This window comes from Giraffa tippelskirchi, chromosome 10, assembly GCF_054371585.1.
Source record: "Giraffa tippelskirchi isolate mGirTip1 chromosome 10, T2T-mGirTip1v1.2.pri, whole genome shotgun sequence".
In the NCBI taxonomy this organism is placed as follows: Eukaryota; Metazoa; Chordata; class Mammalia; order Artiodactyla; family Giraffidae; genus Giraffa; species Giraffa tippelskirchi.
The window spans coordinates 34,903,959-34,924,767 of NC_137284.1; the positions used below are offsets into that span (position 1 = coordinate 34,903,959).

The 20,809-nt window shown below is 40.2% G+C and overlaps 1 protein-coding gene and 1 pseudogene across 3 annotated transcripts in view; both read left to right on the plus strand.

The window, feature by feature from the left end:
- The window catches only part of PCF11 (PCF11 cleavage and polyadenylation factor subunit), a 103,153-nt gene that overhangs the window by 7,204 nt on the left and 75,140 nt on the right, over positions 1-20,809 (plus strand). The gene's annotated exons all lie outside the window — the stretch shown is intronic.
- On the plus strand, positions 5,828-19,970 carry LOC145524502 (protein CFDP2 pseudogene; annotated as a pseudogene). The gene is made up of 2 exons (XR_014067608.1): positions 5,828-7,390; positions 13,912-19,970. The product of XR_014067608.1 is annotated as a protein CFDP2 pseudogene (transcript).

The window sequence follows — 20,809 nt, forward strand, 5'->3', positions numbered from 1 at the left end:
TTCATGAGATGCACCGAAGAAATGACCTAAGGTGTTTTCCATGAAAAGACAAACTTGTGGCTACCCGTGAATTGCTGTCTGCTGTGAGTTACAAGCCTCTGTACACCCAGCAAGATGCCCCGTTTTAGGCTAAAACTTGACTGTTCAAGCTAATAACCTACTTTTAGCAAATTTAAAGATTCACAATCTCCCACCTCTTCAACCATCTGGAGAGAGGGAAAGATGAAACAGAGTTAACAGAAACAGAATAATTGTTGGTTGTGGGCCCAGAGTTATACTCAGATTCAGAAAAGTTATTTGACATCCCTCTTTACTGCTGAGTTAATTATTTAAGGTAATTAGTTATTACTTTTTAATACTTGCTCAGTCTGCAAAGTTCACTTAAAGTACATTTAACAGTTCAAATAACTGGAAAGCAGTTCCTCTGATAACACTGGCAGGACATGCTGTTAAATATTTTTCTGCTAGTTGAGGTCTGTCAGACCTGTATTTGTTTATATTATTTTACATTACAAGCACTCAAAAGGCAGTGTAGTGTGGTGGCTGGGAGCGTAGTCTCAGAGCCAGTCAGCCTGGGTTGAAGTCATACTTCTGCCCATTGGGTTGACTGAGCAAGTTGTTGAACCTATGCCTCAGATTCATCTGTGCAGTGGGAATAGTACTTCTCTCATTGGGCTGCTATGAGAATTGAATACATATGGAGATCACTATCAGCTGTAATGCAAAAACATGTTTTTTTGCAAATCTACTCACTATTTAAGGATTCACTGAAAGTACATAATATCCTTCAAAAATTAAACCATTTTTAAGCATGAGTATGATTCTCTGCTTTAGATGTTATAAGTTAATGTCCCATCAGTTTTAACTTTACCAAATACCTGGTTTAGTAGATGAAGCATTATGTAAATATGTATAAAATAAATGTGATATTTATACTATAATTTACAGTTAACTTAGGGACTCTGCCACTGACAGTTTAAAGATCGAGTAAGGAAAGTATTGTCTAAAACAAAACCTTTTTAGGGTTTGGCATGCAAATACCTGAAGTGAGTTCAAGCTTTATGGCCCACTTTTAAGAATATTAGGTCTGTAAAAAGTTCCAAATGCATCGCTTGAAAGAATTGCCTTCAAATCAGGAGTGGCTTCTGGATTCCCAAACTAATAAACTAGTGAGTAAGGTATTTCAGCTTAGGCAAATTAACTGTTAAATCTGTTTCCTTATCTTTAAAAATAGGCTAACCTGGAAAACCAAATCGTTTTCTCTTGTATTAATTCTGTATTGTAGTCTAGAGGCTTTAGCAACAGACTCTCCTGGGATACCTGTCAAAAAATGCAGATTCTAGTGTCCGTATGTGCATACACTGCTTACAGCAAGATCTGGGGATCTTTATTTACTTTTTTTTTTTTGGCCACGCCTGGAAAATCCCATGGATGGAGGAGCCTGGTAGGCTGCAGTCCATGGGGTCGAAAAGAGTCAGACACGACTGAGTGACTTCACTTTCACTTTTCACTTTCATGCATTGAAGAAGGAAATGGCAACCCACTCCAGTGTTCTTGCCTGGAGAATCCCGGGGACAGTGGAGCCTGGTGGGCTGCCGTCTGTGGGGTCGCACAGAGTCAGACACAACTGAAGCAACTTAGCAGCAGCAGCAGCAGTCGACTGTGGGTGCTCAGGAACTTCAGTCATGTCTGACTGCGACCCCATGGCTTGTAAGCCCACCAGGCTCCTCTGTCCATGGAATTCTCCAGGCAAGAATGCTGGAGTGAGTTGCCATACCCTCCTCCTGGGGATCTTCCCCACCCACCTATCTAACCTGCGTCTCCTGCATTGCAGGTGGATTTTTTACCACTGAGCCACCAGGGAAGCCCTTTTAGTCCCCTGACCAGGGATCAAACCCACACCCCTGCAGTGCAAGCACTGTATTTTTAATGAAATCACCTCTTCACCTAGTTCTAGTTGAAAGCACCAAGGTAAAACAGCTTGCTAAAATCAAGCCTCAATATACATTCTCTGCCTTCCTCATTTTTGTGTTCTAACTCTTCTTTCCGTTGTGCTCAATACTTCTTGCTGCAGTTCCAAAACACAGAGCAAAAACTTTCCAAATCTTTTCTTTGTAGTTGTATTCAATAAAGAATATAATCCAACCACAGCACAGGTTGCTTAAATCAGGTGTATAATAGAGTTTATTTTTGGGAAATGCATGAATTATATTAAAAGATTTTGAATAAAAAGAAGTAGTTCAGTACAGTAGCTCAGTCGTATCTGACTCTGCAATGCCATAGGCTGCAGCACACCAAGCTTCCTTGTCAATCACCTACTCCAGAGTTTGCTCAAACTCATGTCCCTTGAGTCAGTGATGCTATCCAACCATCTCATCCTCTGTTGTCCCTTTCTCTTCCTGCCTTCAGTCTTTCCGAGCATCAGGATCTTTTCAAATGAGTCAGTTCTTTGCATCAGGTGGCCAAAGTATTGGAGTTTCAGCTTCAGTATCAGTCCTGATGAATATTCACGACTGATTTCCTTGAGGATGGACTGGTTTGGCCTCCTTGCTGTCCAAGGGACTGTCAAGAGTCTTCTCCAACACCACAGTTCAAAAGAATCAATTCTTCAACGCTCAGCTTTCATTATATTCCAACTCTCACATCCATACATGACTACTGGAAAAACCATAGCTTTGACTGGACAGACCTTTGTCAGCAAAGTGATGTCTCTACTTTTTTAATATGCTGTGTAGGTTGGCCATAGCTTTTCTTCCAAGGAGCAAGCGTCTTTTAATTTAATGGCTGCAGTCACCATCTGCAGTGATTTTGGAGCCCAAGAAAATAAAGTCTCACTGTTTGCATTGTTTCCCTATCTGTTTGCCATGAAGTGATGGGACCAGATCCCATGATCTTCGTTTTTTGAATGTTGAGTTTTAAGCCAACTTTTTCACTCTCCTCTTTCACTTTCATTAAGAGGTTCTTGACTTCCTCTTCGCTTTCTGCCATAAGGGTGGTGTCATTTGCATATCTGAGTTTATTGAAATTTCTGCCAGCAGTCTTGATTCCAGTTTGTGCTTCATCCAGCCTAGCATTTCACATGAGGTACTCTGCATATAAGTTAAATAACCAGGGTAACAAAATACATCCTTGACCTACTGCTTTCCCAATTTGGATCCAGTCTGTTGTTCCATGTCCAGTTCTAACTGTTGCTTCTTGACCTGCATACAGATTTCTCAGAAGGAGATCTGTGTCTGAAGAACTATGGATGGAGGTTTGTGACATTGTACAGGAGGTGGCGATCAAAACCATCCCCAAGAAAAAGAAAAAGGCAAAATGATTGTCTGAGGAGGCCTTACAAATAACTGTGAAAAGAAGAGAAGCTAAAGGCAAAGGAGAAAAGGAAAGATATACACATCTGAATGCAGAGTTCCAAAGAATAGCAAGGAGAGATAAGAAAGCCTTCTTCAGTGATCAATGCAAAGAAATAGAGGAAAACAATAGAATAGAATAGAATGAAATAGAAACAACAATGAAAAAGACTGGAGATATTTTCGAGAAAATTCGAGATACCAAGTGAACATTTCATGCAAAGATGGGCACAATAAAGGACAGAAATGGTATGGGCCTAACAGAAGCAGAAGATACTACGAAGAGGTGGCAAGAATGCAAGAAGAACTGTAGAAAAAAGGTCTTCACGACCCAGATGATCATGATGGTGTGATCACTCACCTAGAATCAGACATCCTGGAATGGGAAGTCAAGTAGACCTTAGAAAGCATCGCTACAAACAAAGCTAGTAGAGGTGTTGGAATTCCAGTTGAGCTATTTCAAATTCTAAAAGATAATGCTGTGAAAGTGCTGCACTCAATATGCCAGCAAATTTGGGAAACTCAGCAGTGGCCAGAGGACTAGAAAACGTCAGTTTTCATTCCAATCCCAAAGAAAGGCAATGTCAAAGAATGCTCAAACTACTGCACAAGTGCACTCATCTCACATGCTAGCAAAGGAATGCTCAAAATTCTCCAAACTAGGCTTCAACAGTACGTGAACCGTGAACTTCAGATGTTCAAGCTAGATTTAGAAAAGGCAGAGGAACCAGAGATCAAATTGTCAACATCCATTGGATCATAGAAAAAGCAAGAAGAGTTCCAGAAAAACATCTGCTTCATTGACTATGCCAAAGCATTTGACTGTGTGAATCACAACAAACAGTGGAAAATTCTTAGAGAAGAAGCCTTATAGTAGGCTATTATTATAGACATCTAGAATATCAGTATTTGGGAATGGGGGTATTATTTCAGCCAGTTTAAATCCATTTGTTTTGTTCTATGTGTATATATTGATTAGTTACCAAGTAAAAAAGGCTGTGGAGGTACAAAAATAACTGAAACTTCGAGACCGTTGAAGTAAAAGTGTTAGTCACTCTGTTGGTTCCAGATCTTTGGGATCCCATAGACTGTAGTCCAGAGAAGGCAATGGTAACCCACTCCATTACTCTTGCCTGGAAAATCCCATGGACGGAGGAGCCTGGTAGGCGGCAGTCCGTGGGGTCGCGAAGAGTCAGACACGACTGAGCAACTTCACTTTCACTTTTCACTTTCATGCATTGGAGAAGGAAATGGCAACCCACTTCAGTGTTCTTGCCTGGAGAATCCCAGGGACGGAGGAGCATGGTGGGCTGCCGTCTGTGGGGTCGCACAGAGTCAGACACAACTGAAGCGACTTAGCAGCAGCAGCAGACTGTAATCTGCTGGACAGACCACTCTGTCCATGAAATTCTCCAGGCAAGAATACTGGAATGGGTTGCAATTCCCTTCTCCAGAGGATCTTCGCTATCTAGGGACTCCTAGAACCCAGGTCTCCTGCATTGCAGGCAGATTCTTTACCATCTAAGCCACCAGACTCAACCTTTTTACCGTCATGTACCCCTTGGTCATGGGAGCCTGGTGTGCTGCAGTCCATGGGGTCTCAAAGAGTCTGACATGACTGAGAGACTGAACTGAACCCCTTAGTCAATCTAATGAATATGGATCACTTTTCCAAAAAGTTTTTAAAAAGCATAAAGTACAAGATACAGCATAATAAAGGGATACACTAATACTGAAGTGAACACAAATTTTTTTAATTTTGGACATAGCAACATATGTGTGTGTGTGTTAACTCATTAACAAGGTATAGGGACTTCCCTGCTGATCAATAATACTGAAGTGAACACAATTTTTTTTTAATTTTGGACATAGCAACATATGTGTGTGTGTGTTAACTCATTAACAAGGTATAGGGACTTCCCTGCTGATCCAGTGGCTAAGAATTTAAGCTCCCAATGCAGGGGGCCCAGGTTCAACCTGTGGTCTGGGAGCTAGATCCCACATGCCACAACTAAGGTCCCCCATGCTGCAACTAACACCTGGCACAGCCAAATAATTTTTTTTAAACTCAAGCAAGTTGTCTGTAACAATTGTAATAGGAAAATAATCGGACTTCACCTATGACAGTCATATTTACTCCTAATACTACTGTAATCTGTTATCTACGTTCAAATTTTATTAGAAGTTATTGAAAATAGAGATGTAATTTTTCCCCATCTAAGTTCATGGAACCCTGAATTCTATTAACCGGTGATTAAGAACCCTGGCTAAACTTTTTAGATAGGAATTTACTCTTTTTCACTGTTGTATCCAAGACCTGATTAAGATTTTGATAGAGACCCAAGCTCTGAAAAACTTATGACACCTTCACATAATTCTAGACACTGATTAAACATTTCAATATTAACCTACCTCCAACTACGGAAATTAAAAATACCCCCTTTCCCTTATATGTTCAATAAGAGAATCAAGAGGGGTTTTTTTTTTTCTCTAACAACAGCAGGCTAGTACTGCCGTAAGTATATGTTTACCTACCATTTTCCCCTTCCCTGGTGGCACAGACAGTAAAGAATCCACCTGCAATGCAGGAGACCTGGGTTCAACCCCTGGTCAGGAGAAACCCCTGGAGAAGGGAATGGCAATCCACTCCAGTAATCTTGCCTATAGAATTCCATGCACAGAAGAGCCTGGTGGGCCACAGTCCATGGAGTCACAAAGCGTCGGACATGACTGAACAACTAACACTATTTTTGTTCAATAGTACTTAGGGTAGAAATCACCTCATCTTATAATTAAGAGATAAATCTGTGCACTGTTACCCATTAACAAGTAGCGAGAAATTGAAAATAAAACCCAGGTTTGTTTGACGTTTGAAATATATATGAGAACTGCTGTTAATATCTTGCTTTACGTGAAACAGAAAGTAAATGTTGCAGACCTCAGTATCTCCCATTTGGCCAAGACTACAAATGTATTGTACATTTCCCAAAGAGGTATAACAACCATGTGACACCAAGCCCTTTTGAAGACAAAACAGAAGTTTCATAACTTTTTAAATCATATTTTTTAAAACTCATTTGAAAACATTTTTAAAACTTTTATAGGTAATCTATGGTTTATGCTGTAGTAAACTTGACTTTGTTTTCACAATCTACTTGATATCATTTCATCTTTTCTCCCCTCCAAGAAAAACATTTCAAGCTTGCTGGGATTTGCGTTTGTAATTTACAACTAAAAGGTTTTTTTTTCATGCCCATTCTCCTACCCATACCCATTAATATCAGTGGGTATATTTTCATACAGCTTGTTTTGAAGTCAGTAAAGCAGCTTAGAGAAAAAAAATTGGTTACACTAAGAAAATGTTTATAAAAATGAAGTGATATTCAAGCCCTTTTGATCCATGTGGGGAGCACTAGATCAATATCTAAATTAATACATGATACCAATATTTCAATTTTGATTCAAAACTCATGTTGGTCAATCCATTACTTGGAGAAGTTAAATAGAACTTTGTTTTACATACGAAGAAATTGGGTACCTGGGAAGTAAAACTTGGCTTGGCTTGTACTGATATGAGACCATTATAGGTTTTACCCATGCTACTTAGTGTGAGCATTCATTAACTTCACTGTAGAAATGTGGTTTCATCACAGTGTGCTGCCCAAGACCCTCCTCGAGACATTGCATACATAACATGTGGTATGTGGACCTTATTGCCATTGTAAACTACAAGGATTTCTGAATCACACCTGGTCCCAAGGTTTTATAAGAAGGAATTGTTGACCTGTAGTTATTTTCTTTCCAGAACAGTCGTCTAGACGATTTGATACTTAGAGCATAAATACGAGGTCTTCCCCAGTGGCTCAGATGGTAAAGAATCCCCCTGCAATGCAGAAGACCTGAGTTCAATCCCTGGGTTGGGAAGAACCCTGGAGAAGGGAGTGGCAGCCCACTACAGTGTTCTTGCCTAGAGAATTCCATGGACAGAGGGGCCGGGTGGGCGACAGTCCATGGAGTCGCAAAGAGTTGGACACGACTGAGTGACTATCACACACACCATAAATATAATGACAGTATTCTACCTTCGAACTCCATTTTTTGGTACAAAGTTGCGACTTGACTGGGTCATAAGCCAGTCAACTGTCCAGCAGCCAGATGTTTTTGTTACCTGTAGGTATATGCTGTTTTCTTCTGCCTGGCACATACACAGATAGGTACGCAGCAATTATTTAATAGATAAATAAGTTGTTAAATTATACCACTGATGGATTGCTTAATCCTTTACATCAGTTCAGTCCAGTCGCTCAGTCGTGTCCGACTCTGCGACCCCATGAATCGCAGCACGCCAGGCCTCCCTGTCCATCACCAACTCCCGGAGTTCACCCAAACCCATGTCCATCGAGTCAGTGATGCCAACCAACCATCTCATCCTCTGTCGTCCCCTTCTCCTGCCTCCAATCTTTCCTAGCATTAGGGTCTTCTCCATTGAGTCAACTCTTCACGTGAGGTGGACAAAGTATTGGGAGTTTTGATTTCAACATCAGTCCTTCCAATGAACACCCAGGACTGATCGCCTTTAGGATGGACTGGTTGGATTTCCTTGCAGTCCAAGGGACTCTCAAGAGTCTTCTCCAACACCACAGATCAAAAGCATCAATTCTTTGGCGCTCAGCCTTCTTCACCGTCCAACTCACATCCATACATGACCACTGGAAAAACCATAGCCTTGACTAGACGGAACTTTGTTGGCAAAGGAATGTCTCTGTTTTTAAATATGCTATCTAGGTTAGTCACAACCTTCCTTCCAAGGAGGAAGTGTCTTTTAATTTCATGGCTGCAATCACCATCAGCAGTGATTTTGGAGCACAAAAAAATAAAGTCTGACACTGTTTCCACTGTTTCCCCATCTATTTCCCATGAAGTGATGGGACCAGATGCCATGATCTTAGTTTTCTGAATGTTGAGCTTTAAGCCAACTTTTTCACTCTCCTCTTTCACTTTCATCAAGAGGCTCTTTAGTTCTTCTTCGCTTTCTGCCATAAGGGTGGTGTCATCTGCATATCTGAGGTTATTGATATTTCTCCTGGCAATCTTGATTCCAGCTTGTGTTTCTTCCAGCCCAGCGTTTCTCATGATGTATTCTGCATATAAGTTAAATAAGCAGGGTGACAATATACAGCCTTGACGTACTCCTTTTCCTATTTGGAACCAGTCTGTTGTTCCATGTCCAGTTCTAACTGTTGCTTCCTGACCTGCATACAGGTTTCTCAAGAGACAGGTCAGATGGTCCGGTATTCCCATCTCTTTCAGAATTTTCCGCAGTTTATTGTGATCCACACAGTCAAAGGCTTTGGCATAGTCAGTAAAGCAGAAATAGTTGTTTTTCTGGAACTCTTGCTTTTTCGATGATCCAGCAGATGTTGGCAATTTGATCTCTGGTTCCTCTGCCTTTTCTAAAACCAGCTTGAACATCTGGAAGTTCACAGTTCACGTATTGCTGAGGCCTGGCTTGGAGAATTTTGAGCATTACTTTACTAGCATGTGAGATGAGTCCAATTGTGCAGTAGTTTGAGCATTCTTTGGCATTGCCTTTCTTTGGGATTGGAATGAAAACTGACCCTTTTCCAGTCCTGTGGCCACTGCTGAGTTTTCCAGATTTGCTAGCATATTGAGTGCAGCACTTTCACAGCATCATCTTTCAGGACTTGAAATAGCTCAACTGGAATTCCATCACCTCCACTAGCTTTGTTCATAGTGATGCTTTCTAAGGCCCACTTGACTTCACATTCCAGGATGTCTGGCTCTAGGTGAGTGATCACACCATCGTGATTATCTGAGTCGTGAAGATCTTTTTTGTGCAGTTCTTCTGTGTATTCTTGCCACCTCTTCTTAATATCTTCTGCTTCTGTTAGGTGCATACCATTTCTGTCCTTTATTGAGCCCATCTTTGCATGAAATATTCCCTTGGTATCTCTAATTTTCTTGAAGAAATCTCTAGTCTTTCCATTCTGTTGTTTTCCTCTATTTCTTTGCATTGATCACTGAGGGAGGCTTTCTTACCTCTCCTTGCTATCCTTTGGAACTCTGCATTCAGATGGGAATATCTTTCCTTTTCTCCTTTGCTTTTTGCTTCTCTTCTTTTCCCAACTATTTGTAAGCCCTCCTCAGACAGCCATTTTGCTTTTTTGCATTTCTTTTCCATGGGGATGGTCTTGATCCCTGTCTCCTGTACAGTGTCACGAACCTCTATCCATAGTTCATCAGGCACTCTGTCTATCAGATCTAGTCCCTTAAATATATTTGTCACTTCCACTGTAAAATCATAAGGGATTTGACTTAGGTCATACCTGAATGGTCTAGTGGTTTTCCCTACTTTCTTCAATTTAAGTCTGAATTTGGCAATAAGGGGTTCATGATCTGAGCCACAGTCAGCTCCTGGTCTTGTTTTTGCTGACTGTATAGAGCTTCTCCATCTTTGGCTGCAAAGAATATAGTCAGTCTGATTTCGGTGTTGACCATCTGGTGATGTCCATGTGTATCCTTTACATAATAATTGACAAATCACCTCTTGTAACCTGATTCTAGTTCATGAATAGATTTTATCTCCTGAAGTAGACTGTTACAGTGAAGGAAACAGAACATTGTTTACAAAACCCTAGATGATCTGGAGAGGAGACTGAATTGGAATTCTTAATTCCCAGAGCAAAGAGGGCCTTGACATTTAAGAATAAAAATATTAATAGCTGAGCTTTATATCATGTGTTTAATGTCATGATCATAAAGCCATTACTGTAACACTGAAGTATATCTTCTGGAGGAAGCCTGTAAAATATCCAGAATGACTTAGTTTTTATTGACATTATTGTTTTCCTTCAGGACCTGATTTTTAATAGATTCCAAGATGATGCAGTTTTGTCAAAGGATGTTGCGTCCTCAGTTTCATTTAAAAAAGAAAAAAACTCTGCAGTTAGGTAAAACATTTTTAGATAGACTACCTCCATCTGGTCTCTTCCTGTCACCTGGGTTTTTCACCAACCACAGCTCCATGAAAAGACATTAAAGTGTCTCCTGTTACACACTATACACTAATGCTCATTATAGAACATTAAAATAGAATGAATTTCCATTATCAATCTGTATGAAAATCTTTCCCTATCTTCTGTCTTCTTTTATTTCCCATTTATGTCTTTGTATTGCTAACTATATTGAGGGTACATGACCATTGGATTTTAAAGTTCTTTGAGAGCAGGAACTATACCATATTTATTTTCACATTTCCTTTGTACTTAAAACAAGACTTCTGTTTTTTCAGCAGATATTCATTGAGTAACCACTAGGTGTCAGATATACTAGGTAGATTCTGGAGACACCAGGGTAACTAAACAGGGACATTTCATTTAGAGTTCTAACATTTTTGTGCAGGAGAGGTGGAAACAGAGATCTGTAAGTCAAAAAAAGCTGCAGTATAATGGAATAGATGATTTCCTGATATAAGAATTATAAAAAAAATCATTCCCAAAAATATCTCAACAAGTCTGACTCTAAATTTCCACCACTGGAATGACATTATAAGACCAGCATTGCACTGTGGTTGCCTCTCGACAGAAAGACTAAAGGATGTTGATGAGCATGAAATCACTTTTCCATTCCTCTTTTTAAACTTTTAAAAAATTTTTAACATGGTACAATTCACTTCTTTTGATGTAAAATTCTGCAGGTTTTGGCAAATGTGTAGTCATGTAATCACCACAATCAAGATACAGAACACTTCCATCACCCCCCAAAATTCTCTTGTGCTGCCCTTTTTATTTGTTGTTGTTCAGTCGCTCAGTCATGTCCGACTCGTTTGCTACCCCAGTGAACTGCTGCATGCCAGGCTTCCCTGTCCTTCACCATCTCCAGGACTTTGCTCAAACTCGTGTCTGTTGAGTCAGTGATGCCATCCAACCATATTGTCCTCTGTCGTCCCCTTCTCCTCCTGCCTTCAATCTTTCCCAGCATCAGAGTCTTTTCTAATGAGTCAGATTTTCACATCAGGTGGCCAAAGTATTGGAGCTTCAGCATTAATCCTTCTAGTGAATATTAAGGATTGATTTCCTTTAGAATTGACTGATTTCATCTCTTTGCAGTCCAAGGGACTCTCAAGAGTCTTCTCCAACACCACAGTTCAAAAGCATCAGTTCTTCAGCGCTCAGCTTTCTTTACTGTCCAACTGTCGCATCTGCACATGACTACTGGAAAAAATCCATAGCTTTGATTATATTAACCTTTGTCGGCAAAGTGATGTCTCTGCTTTTGAATACACTGTCTAGGTTTGTCATAGCTTTCTTCCAAGGAGCAAGCATCCAACTCTCACATTCATACATGACTATTGTAAAAACCATAGCTTTGACTAGATGGACCTTTGCGGGCAAAGTAATGTCTCTGCTTTATGATACACTGCCCTTTTTAGTTTGTGATAAAAAATAATTTTATCTTTCAAAAAATTAATGCTTGAATGTTCTACGTATACTTATTTCTATTCCAAAAAAGTATGCCTTTTAAGACAGTACCTTTTTTCTTAAGCCACTTTAGAAATAAAGATATCCAGGGAGGGGCTGAATCATTACACCATTGTTAGTCATGTTAGCCTTACTGTGTTGGAGCTGTTGAAAGGATTTAGAACTAAGAAAAGGTAAAAGGTATATGGTGTATGTAGAGTGTGTATCTTAGGCTAGAAAGAGGATAGGGGTCATCGGGTGGAATTGGAGATAAGGGCCTGACAATAAAACAGTGTACATGAAAGGGTAGATATGGTACTGTGTTCATGTTAGTATAAGGGCCCTGGGTTATCAAAAGTAGCGAACACTAAGTAAAGAGAGGAGCCCTGAAGAGGAGCCCTTCATGTGAAGATTGAATCTCTATCTGGAGCTACAGAAGTGGGATTCTAGAACTGATTGTGCCACTAACCTGCTCTCAAAAAGTCACATCCCCTTTCTGGGCCTCAGTTTCATCATTTATAAAAAATAAATATATTCTAAAGTCCATTTCAGTTTTCTTCAATTAGAAACAAACCCTCATGTTTGTGTGTGTGTTCCGATTTTCTGTCCTCCAATTACAACTGAAGAACACATCTGTAGATAACAATAATCAAACTAGCAAGCCTTATAGTCCCCTAAAATTTCATGCAGTTTGGTGTCTAGACTGCAGATCAAAATTAAGTTTGATCTGAATTGGGCTTCAGTGACATAGCTCTGAGTCTCAGTCTTCTCATTTATAGAATGACTATATATACTCTAAGATTCCCTGTAGTTCTCACATTTTATGACCATGAAATTGTAAAACTTACCAGTGTTACTTCCGTTCTCACTGCCTCTGGGTTTGCACCTGTTCTGACACTAATTTTTGTAATTTTAGTGAGCCACTATTCACTCAGTACCTTCTGTGTGCCGTGACTTTTAGGGTATTTTCCTACTCTATTTAAGGATTTTTATAATACTGCTGACCTTTATACATTTACAGGTATGGGAAAATCACACCATGCCTTTCCCTCTCATCCTGGATAACATATTCCAAGATATGCAAGATCTCATTTCAATGCATATTAGAAGTAGTGATAGGGAGAAAGAGGGGGAAATGTATATGTCTTTAACTTGATATGTGAAGGGAAAGGAACTAACAGTTGAGGGCCAAGAGTTGTGTATGTAAAAGTGGTATATTGTCACCCTACTTATTTAACTTATATGTAGAGTACATCATGAGAAATGCCTGGCTGGATGAAGCACAACCTGGAATCAAGATTACTGGGAGAAATATCAATAACCTCAGATTCGCAGATGACACCACCCTTATGGCAGAAAGCGAAGAACTAAAGAGCCTCTTGATGAAAGAGGAGAGTGAAAAAGCTAGCTTAAAACTCAACATTCAGAAAACTAAGATCATGGAATCCAGTCCCATCACTTCATGGTGAATAGATGGGGAAACAATGGAAACAGTGACAGCTTTTCTTTTCTTGGGCTCCAAAATCACCACAGATGGTGACTGCAGCCATGAAATTAAAAGATGCTTGCTCCTTGAAAGAAAAGCTATGACAAACTTAGACAGCATATTAAAAAGCAGAGACGTTACCTTGCCGACAAAGGTCTGTCTAGTCAAAGCTATAGTTTTCCCAGTAATCTGCATGGCTACGAGAGTTGGACCATAAAGAAAGCTGAACACCGAAGAACTGATACTTTTGAACTGTGGTGTTGGAGAAGACTCTTGAGAGTCCCTTGGACTGCAAGGAGATCAAACCAGTCAATCCTCAAGGAAATCAGTCCTGAATATTCACTAGAAGGACATGCTGAAGCTGAAGCTCCAATACTTTGGCCACCTGATGCGAAAGAACTGACTCATTAGAAAACACCCTGATGCTGGGAAAAATTGAAGGCAGGAGGAGAAGGGGACAACAGAGAATGAGATGATTGGATGACATCACCAACTCAATGGACATGAGTTTGAGCAAGCTCCGGGAGTTGGTGATGGGCAGGGTGGACTGGCGTGCTGCAGTCCATGGGGTCGCAAAGAGTCGGACACGACTGAGCAACTGAACTGATGTGTTAGGCATTTTATACACATCTGTCTTTAGATCAGGGTTTCCCAGGTGGCTCAGTGGTAAAGAATCCACCTGCCAATGTAAGAGACACGGGTTTGAGTCCTGGGTCAGGAAGATCCCCTGGAGGAGGAAATGGTAATGCACTCTAGTATTCTTGCCTGAAGAATTCCATGGACAGAGGAGCCTGGAGGCCTCAGTCCATGGGGTCGCAAAGAGTTGGACATGACAGAGTACGCATGCCACACACACACCCGTTCAGAAACCCACTTAAAACACTTAGGCCAGTATTTTTATCTGGGTAGAGAAAGATGATTAAAAAATTTTCCTTGTCTCATAGTGGAGAAGAGTGATGTGTAAAAATTCCACATATGGAATGATAACTACCCACATAAAGTTGTGAGGATCAAATTGGTTAAAGGAAAATGGGATGCCTTGTAAAGTATAAAGTTTTCTAAACACATCTAGCCCCTACCTTTATATAAAATCCTCAGGGCCTATCACAATAGAGAAGCTATTTGGATGCTTACCTAATCTCCAATAGTGTTGTCCCTTTTACATATGAGAGCAGGACTGCAGCCAGGCTTGTCAAAGAAGAAACTTAAATTGTTTACTAGTAAAACTGGAAACCTGGGGCCAAACTATGGTGGAGGTAATGAAGATAATGTAAATAGCGGGAGGGAACACAGCTCCACTCATCAACAGAAAATTGGATTAAAGATTTACTGAGCATGGCCCTGCCCATCAGAACAAGACCCAGTATCCCCTTCAGTCAGTCTATCCAATCAGGAAGCTTACGTAAGCCTCTTATCCTTCTCCATCAGAAGGCAGACAGACTGAAAACCACCATCACAGAAAACTAACCAATCTAATCACATAGACCACAGCCTTGTCTAATAATGAAACTATGAACCATGCCGAGTAGGGCCACCCAAGATGGACAGGTCATGGTGGAGAGTTCTGACAAAATGTGGTCTACTGGAGAAGGGAATGGCAAACCACTTCAGTATTCTTGCCTTGAGAACCCCATGAACAGTATGAAAAGGGAAAAAGATAGGACACTGAAAGATAACCTCCCCCGGTTGGTAGGTGCCCAGTATGCTACTAGAGATCAGTGGAGAAATAACTCCAGAAAGAATGAAGAGATGGAGTCAAAGCAAAAACAACACCCAGTTGTGGATGTGACTGGTGATAGAAGCAAGGTCTGATGCTGTAAAGAGCAATATTACATAGGAACCTGGAATGTTAGGTCCATGAATCAAGGCAAATTAAAAGTGGTCAAACAAGAGATGGCAAGAGGGAACTGGAATGGGTGAATTTAACTCAGATGACCATTATGGCTACTACTATGGGCAGGAATCCCTTAGAAGAAATGGAGTAGCCATCATAGTCGACAAAAGAGTCCAAAATGCAGTACTTGGATGCAATCTCAAAAATGACAGAATGATCTCTGTTCGTTACCAAGGTAAACCATTCAATATCACAGTAATCCAAGTCTATGCCCCAACCAGTAATGCTGAAGAAGCTGAAGTTGAATGGTTCTATGAAGACCTTGTAGGCCTTCTAGAATTAACACCCAAAGAAGATGTCCTTTTCATTATAGAGGACTGGAATGCAGAAGTAGGAAGTCAAGAAACACCTGGAGTAACAGGCAAATTTGGCCTTGGAGTACAGAATGAAGCAGGGCAAAGGCTAATAGGGTTCTGCCAGGAGAATGCACTGGTCATAGCAAACACCTTCTTCCAACAATACAAGAGAAGACTCTACACATGGACATCACCAGATGGTCAATATCGAAATCAGATTGATTATATTCTTTGTATCCAAAGATGGAGAAGCTCTATACAGTCAGCAAAAACAAGACCAGGAGCTGTCTATGGCTCAGATCATGAACTCCTTATTGCCAAATTCAGACTTAAATTGAAGAAAGTAGGGAAAACCATTAGACCATTCAGGTATGACCTAAATCAAATCCCTAACCATTATACAGTGGAAGTGAGAAATAGATTTAAGGGACTAGATCTGATAGGCAGAGTGCCTGATAAACTATGGACAGAGGTTCATGACATTGTAAAGGAGACAGGGATCAAGACCATCCCCAAGAAAAAAGAAATGCAAAGTAGGAAAATGAAGAGAAGCCAAAAGCAAAGGAGAACAGGAAAGATATTCCCATTTGACTGCAGAGTTCCAAAGAATAGCAAGGAGAGATAAGAAAGCCTTCCTCAGTGATCAATGCAAAGAAATAGAGGAAAACAATAGAATGGGAAAGACTAGAGATCTCTTCAAGAAAATTAGAGATACCAAGGGAACACTGCATGCAAAGATGGGCTCGATAAAGGACAGAAATGGTATGGACCTAACATAAGCAGAGGATATTAAGAAGAGGTGGCAAGAATACACAGAAGAACTGTAAAAAAAGGTTTTCACGACCCAGATAATCACGATGGTGTGATCACTCACCTAGAGCCAGACATCCTGGAATGTGAAGTCAAGTGGGCCTTAGGAAGCATCGCTATGAACAAAGCTAGTGGAGGTGATGGAATTCCAGTTGACCTATTTCAAGTCCTGAAAGATGATGCTGTGAAAGTGCTGCACTCAATATGCCAGCAAATCTGGAAAACTCAGCAGTGGCCACAGGACTGGAAAAGGTCAGTTTTCATTCCGATCCCTAGGAAAGGCAATGCCAAAGAATGTTCAAACTACTGCACAATTGCACTTATCTCACACGCTGGCAACGTAATGCACAAAATTCTCCAAGCCAGGGTTCAACAATATGTGAACCGTGAACTTCCAGATGTTCAAGCTGGTTTTAGAAAAGGCAGAGGAACCAGAGTTCAAATTGCCAACATCCGAATCATCGAAAAAGCAAGAGAGTTCCAGAAAAACATGTATTTCTGCTTTATTGACTATGCCAAAGTCTTTGACTGTGTGGATCACAATAAACTGTGGAAAATTCTGAAAGAGATGGGAATACCAGACCACCTGAACTTCCTCTTGAGTAATCTGTATGCAGATCAGGAAGCAACAGTTAGAACAGGACATGGAATAACAGACTGTTTCCAAATAGGAAAAGGAGTATGTTAAGGCTGTATCTTGTCACCCTGCTTATTTAACTTATATGCAGAGTACATCATGAGAATCGCTGAGCTGGATGAAGCACAAGCTGGAATCAAGATTGCCGGGAGAAATATCAATAACCTCAGATATGCAGACGACACCACCCTTATGGCAGAAAGTGAAGAAGAACTAAAGAGCCTCTTGATGAAAGTGAAAGAGGAGAGTGAAAAAGTTGGCTTAAAGCTCAACATTTAGAAAACAAAGATCATGGCATCCGGTCCCATCACTTCATGGCAAATAGAAGGGAAAGAGTGGAAACAGTGACAGACTTTGTATTTTGGAGCTCAAAAATCACTGCAGATGGTGACTGCAGCCATGAAATAAAAAGACACTTACTCCTTGGAAGAAAAGTTATGACCAACCTAGACAGCATATTAAAAAGCAGAGACATTACTTTGCCAACAAAGTTCCATCTAGTCAAGGCTATGGTTTTTCCAGTAGTCATGTATGGATGTGAGAGTTGGATTATAAAGAAAGCTGAGCGCCGAAGAATTAATGCTTTTGAACTGTGGTGTTGGAGAAGACTCTTCAGAGTCCCTTGGACAGCAAGGAGATCCAACCAGTCCATCCTAAAGGAAATAAACCCTGAACATTCATTGGAAGGACTGATGCTGAAGCTGAAGCTCCAATACTTTGGCCACCTGATGCGAAGAGCTGATTCATTTGAAAAGACCTGGATGCTGGGAAAGATTGAAGGCAAGAGGTGAAGGGGACGATAGAAGATGAGATGGTTGGATGACATCACCGACTGAATGGACATGAGTTTGAGTAAGTTGCGGGAGTTGGTGATGGACAGGGAGGCCTGGTGTGCCACAGTCCATGGAGTTGCAGAGTCGGACACGACTGAGCAACTGAACTGAACTGAAAACTGGAAAACAGGAATTTTGTTGATCAAATGTATTAATATTTTGAGCACTTACCATGTGCCTGGGGCTTTTTAAATTCCATAAAAGCTTTCTGAATGAAGAGTAATCAAAGGACTTCCCTGGGGCACTTCCCTGGTGGTGCAGTGGATAGCTAACATTTGAATGCTTACTGTAAACAAAAGCACTGCTCCAAGGGCATTACATTCATTCCTTTCACATTTCTCAGTCTTTATAACAACTCAGTAAAATACTGCTGGTATTGTCCTCATTAAATTAGCCATAAGAAAACTGATATTTAAAGAGGTTAGACAATTTGCTCAGCAATATTTCATAGCTGAGACTTTAAACTCTGGCTGGTTTGACACCAAAGTCTGTACTCCATTCCAATCCACTACCAAAGCTTCCAGTGTTATTACCACTAATCGCTGTTGTCATTTACCAAGTAAGTATAACTGTCCATGGCAGGGAATCAGTAAGGGAAAGACTAAGTGGGTGTCCATTGGGCGATTTCTGAAAGAAGTGGAGCATTTCATACAAATTTCTTGTGGTGAAATAAAGTTGAAAGGATAAGAAAGGTTGAGCAGGGTGAAGGTGGCATGGTGAGCCTATCCAGGAACTGACTGCATCTGAGCCTCTGGCCCTTTGCCTGTCAGCTGACTCAGAGTGGAGGGCTGTTTATATCACAGGCTGTACACTTCAGAGGATCTAATTCCTGGCACTGAAATGCCCATTGCTTTTCAGAGAACAGAGCCTTGTGGGGAAGAGAACAGGCTAGTCTCCATGAAGTGTTTGCAAAAGGACTAGGCAGTATTTGCTCTAAATCCAAATATTAATATATAGAGCTTATTCTGGGTTTGGCAAGAAAAACCACAGGGCCAGCCCTAACCATGGCTGAAAATTGGATATTAAACCTGAAGTATTCCTCTGCCGTAAATAAACAGTTAAGAACATGGGCCCTAGAGTTAGATCGACTTGGATTCCAGTCTTGACTACCCTACTCAACTGTGGATAAATTACTAAGCCTCAGTATTCTCATTTGTGAAATGGGAATTAAGGTAGTACCTATGTTAAATAATTATTGTGAAGATTAAATGACTATAAAGCATATATCATAGTGCCTAAGATGTAAGCAGTCTTGATCCATTAGTCATTTAAAGAAAAGTCATATAAGAGAATCTCAAGGCTTAAAAAATTAATTTCACTTTCTTTCACTTAACATCCATCCAAAAGGCATTTATTATTGTGTTCAATGGGAAGATTAGAGAAAATAATAACTCTTTGAACACCTAAGATGAGTCAAATTTTTTTTAAATGTGTTGTCTCACTTACTGGTCACAGCAGCCCTGTGAGATATTTTCCCACTTTAGAGACTCTAAGTCAAGAGGTTTAGTAACATAGCTAAGATGTTTTATAGCACTAACTCCAAGCTTGTGAATAAGATAGGCTTTGTGCCCCCCAGAGGATGTTACCGTCAGGCAGACAGACACATCAATAAGTATCTGTATTCAAAGTGCTATTATTGAGGCTTATACAGTACACTCTTCTGCAACCCCTTGGACTGTAGCCCACCAGGCTCCTCTGTCCATGGGATTCTCCACGCAAGAATCCTGGAGTGGGTCGCCCTGCCCTCCTCCAGGGGATCTCCTGACCCAGGGATGGAACCTGCACCCCTTACGTCCCCTGTATGGGCAGGCAGGTTCGTTACCACTAGCACCACTTGGGAAGCCCAAGTTTGGATTAATACTTTACAAAATCAACATGTAATTGATACCTTAACTGATAACAGGATAAACACATTTGGTCATTTCAATAGATGCATAAAAATTGTAATAAAATTCAATGTCCATTCATAAAAACAAAACTCCTGCCAAACTGGGACTAGAAGAGAACCTCTTAAATTGATAAAAGATACCTAGTTTTTAAAAAGTTATGCTTAAGGAGGCAGAAGCTGTGAAATTGACAAAGGATAACTTTTAAAAGTATATAATAATTATTGGTTAAAAGATGAAAAATTTCTCTTTGAGGTCTAGAATAAAAGAGTTAAGCAAAAAAGAAAAAATAATAAAAGACTTATTTTATCATTGTCCTGTAGGGCCTATCCAGCTCTGTAAAGCAAGAAAAATATATAATAAAGGTATTAAGGATTGGAAAGAAAGAAAGAAAATTCAAAAACAACTATATTTAAATTATTAGACTTAATAAGAGCTTGGAAAGTTAATTGTATTCAAGACTAATTACAAAAGTCAATTGTATTTTTATGTACCAGCCACAAATAGTTTTTAAAAATGTCTGAAATAGACAACTTATAATACCATTTAAAATGTCAAGTATGTAGGTATACTCTAACAAAAGATATGTCTATCTCTAGAGAGAAAACCAAAACTTTATTCAGAGACCTTAAAGAAGACATGAATAAATGAAGAAAATATACTGTATTCAGACTATCTTTCACCCCATGTCTTAATGATTTGAATATAATACCCTCTTTGAAACCCAAGTCCTGGTGTATCTGAAACCGTCCTGCCTCCAGTTCCTTGCTGCTGTAACAAATGTCTGTATAAGGAGAAATAACTAAAACTCTAAACAGAAATATCTCCTAATAGTCTTAATAGTCTTAGCACTATTATGTCCAACTCAGGATACAAACTTACTGTCACCAGCTATGATGACAAGAGACACTCTACCTGGACTCCATGGCACACTCTGACCTTTGAGAGTTCTGGGGAAGCCCAGCACATCTCTGAACAGGCAGCATTTATAGATGGGTTCACTCTACCCAAATCATATTCTTTCTTTTGATCCTTAGTACAAGCCTATGGCAGAGGGTTTTGTATGATCCCTGTTTCACATGTGAGAAAGCTGAGGCTCCTTGAGATTAATGACAACCAAAACTCACAGTCAACCAT